Source organism: Ylistrum balloti, unplaced genomic scaffold (assembly GCF_031769215.1).
Source record: "Ylistrum balloti isolate Yb309-2 unplaced genomic scaffold, AGI_CSIRO_Ybal_v1 Utg369868, whole genome shotgun sequence".
NCBI lineage: Eukaryota > Metazoa > Mollusca > Bivalvia > Pectinida > Pectinidae > Ylistrum > Ylistrum balloti.
In genome coordinates, this window is record NW_026782012.1 from 568,491 (window position 1) to 572,085 (window position 3,595).

Sequence of the window (3,595 nt, forward strand, 5' to 3'; positions counted from 1 at the left end):
TTTCATACGACGTATTTTTGTATCAAAGGAATGATCTTATTCCCTCTGTCCTTTCCTTCTTCAGTCCTCCTTTTTCTTCATTCCATTTTTCCATCTATTGGAGGCAACACTGACCCAGCGAATATGTCTTGGTAAAATCAAAAGTTTAGGGTTAGCTTTTTGAGAGATTCCAAGCAAAAGAATATCTCACAAATTACCAGGCATGTCTGTCTCTTGAAAATATTACACAGGCACTTAACCCAAACCAAAGATTGTTCAATTGATGTTTGCTGCAGTGCAATGTTTTATCTTTATCTAAAATATTGCTGGTGTTGATTTTAGTTATGGTATTGTGATTTGCACATTTTAATATTACATATTTGGTATTGCAAGGAATAGAGAGGTGTTTTACCTTGAGCAGGGTACATGGAATATAATTGTGTTTAGTCCCACAGTGCTGCATTTCCCAGCTGGTGGTGCTGATATTTCATTACATACTAGTTCCAAGCCAACTAATATCGGTTCTTATGCCCATGTATTTACAGAGTGATGGCCCTTTGTTCATCCAACATAACTTTGACTAGGAACTTTCTCCTATACTGTCACCAAAACTTGTTGTCCTACCTAAATTTTTAACCAAGTAGAAATGAATGCTTCATGTATGTTAAAATATCAATAGAGTTTGAATATTGTTCACTTTCTTTCATTTAAAAGAAATTCTTTGATGCCTGATAATTTTCCAAATGGCTGTTTTATATAAAGGCTATATTCTATAAGTTAAAAGAATACAAAACAGAAATCTTAATGTTTTATGAAGGCACAATGGTCTAGTGGAAGGACATTGTGCTGGTTATCAAAGGGTCATTAGGTTGACTCCAGTCATTGGCGGTGCTAGAAATGTTTAATGTATTTTAAACGTTAGTGCCAAAAGACAGCTCTTGATGAGAGAGCAGAGAAATATTTCGGCTCGTAGCAAACTTGTAAATGGCTTTGAGATAGCTATGTTGCTGTGATAAAACCACATATAAGAACCTCAAAGTTATATCAAACACTTGAATGTCCACAAGACGTTGCTCATATTTATTTTATTTCTTTATTGTAGCTTTTTAGTCCTTCAGTCTGGACAGGAAATATTTTAGTCAACCAACATCAATGTTCTGTCCTCTGTGTGTAGTCCATCGTCCTGGATGGTTTTTTCCTCAAATTTTGTATGTTGATTTGCCTTGGTCCCTAGTTGTGCTGCATTGATTTGGGAATGATAAAAAATTACGATGTGGTTGTCGGGGCCAACCTTAATTTAGAATATGAAAGTTTGTGTTTGGCTGTTTCTTGAGAAGGACTGGATGGATCTTTCCCAAATTCTTTATATAGGCTCCCTTTTGAGACAATTTTGATAAGGACGGGATGGATCTCCTTTCTTAGATTTTATCTATCGGTTCCCCTTGGTCCCTAGTTGTGGTCGTCTATTACTTGAGAAGGACTTTATGGATTCTAAAATTACATACATGGGTTCCCCTGGGCCCCTAGTTTTGGCCTTTTGATTTTGTAACTAATCTCAAAAACAAAATCTTTGATTTGACAGTTGAAGAATGGAACCATTATTCAACAGGATCTCTTCCTAGAAGCTTCCTGTACCTGATTCTGCATAAGCATATAGTATTATGGCCCTACTTCTTAAGTAATTCATGTGACAATTCTACTGCTAAGGGGTTTAATCTGATTAAAGCTCATGCCACCGGACTTTGTCCTCTGACAGCATTTCCTGAGTTACTGTATCTTACATAATGATGAAAATTAGAAGAAAGAAAAAACTCAAAGAGAAAACATACACATGTTTTGCTTTCTAACTTGGTTTATTTCTAAAACACATTATAAATTAAAAACATATGACATATTTTGAATAATACTTTTCATTTTGTATTAATTAATCTTTAATTAAATTTTACAATGAAAGTATGCATTTATTCAGTTTGCAAAAAGGTTTTTCTTTCATACCAGCATGTGTTATTGAGTCTGGTTTAGAAGACTTGCATATACACAAGCCCTGACCCGGAAATAAACTTATCTTATCTTATGGAAACTAAAAAATCCTATCATAGCTTACACTCAATTATTTAAATTGATGAATCTAAACTGATTCAGTTTTCCTGATTTTAAGTAGTTTTTATCAGGTACGTACAATTAGTCCTTTTTTTATACATGAATGACGACCGAAATAAAAATTTACATTTAAATATTACACATTTTCATTACCTATTACCGCATGATCCGGATATTTAACGTCTGCTGTATATATTTAGTTTACCTTTTTCACTTCCGGTCAGTTTGTTGACAGGTGCCTGGAAACGAGAGAGGTGAGAATTTAAATGTCGAAAATTAATTAAAATTAAATATTGATATTTAATTTAACTGATCGAATTAATTTGCATTGAAATAACAATTATTGAGGTCAGTTCTGATACAGGTCGATTAAAACACGTAATTAGTAAAATAAAAGCGTCAACTTTTTGGCATCGACATTTCAATCTTAACACTTTTAAAATACTTGTTCGAAGGGAAAAAACGTTATTTTTATTTCATTAAGAGCAGACACATATTGCAGTCTAATGGGTAATGTTCTGTGGAATACAAACCGATAACTGCCATACAAATAAGTTATTTTTCACCACGCGGCACGCTAGAAGTAGAATAAAAACTATGACAATCCAAATTAAATTACTTCCGAGTGACCACTCAAAAAGGCCATCATATAAAGCGCATTTAAAGCAAATAAGACATTTGGTTAATTCCGAATGAGAATTATAGAGATCAATTTTGGGGAAAGAATGTTGTAAGATGTTTGTTCAGCTGCACGTGTGTAAAATAGAGTGGCAGATCTTAATTGTATATAGGATCATGGTCGACGTCAAGCTTCACGCTAGAGGGAATTTCTCTTTAGCTCAGTGGCAGTTTGTCGGACTAAAGGCCTGGAGGTCATGGGTTCAACCCCAGGTGGAAGCACACTCATCTCTTTGCTGGTTACTGATAGTGACCAAGGCCCTTTCCATGGTGACAGAGAGTTAGAACCTAGGTAGATGTGATGTTTGGGGGTGAATACATAAAAAGCCAGGGGAGTAGTATAGCAGAATTTAATTGTACTTAGAATCATAGTCAACCTCTAGCGTTGTGCTGGGGGAAATTTCACTGTAGCCCAGTGGTAGAGCATCTGACTAGAGACCTCCTGTTACAATTGAAGTTAACTTTTTTTTTTTCAAATCTACAAAAATGTTTAAGCTGAAAGTTGAATGTAATGTGAAATCCGTACTGTCCCACATGTATAAAGGTGATAAAAACAAATTAATTTGTCTTAAACTGTCAAAGAGCATTGCTAAAACTTTCTGCTTTTTGCTAATGCTTCTTACTATAAGGTGCCTGCATTTACATAAAGTAGCTAGCAACAAGAGACGTATCTTAATTAACAGTACTGTCATTTTGTACAAGTTTGAATTATAATTAGCTGATTTCTGAAATCATTTGAAGGAGATTGCTACTTTTGAAATTGTAGATACACACAAAGATCTAATACATATATCTAAAGGACAGTATAATCTGAGGTATGCTGATGATAAATAAGTAC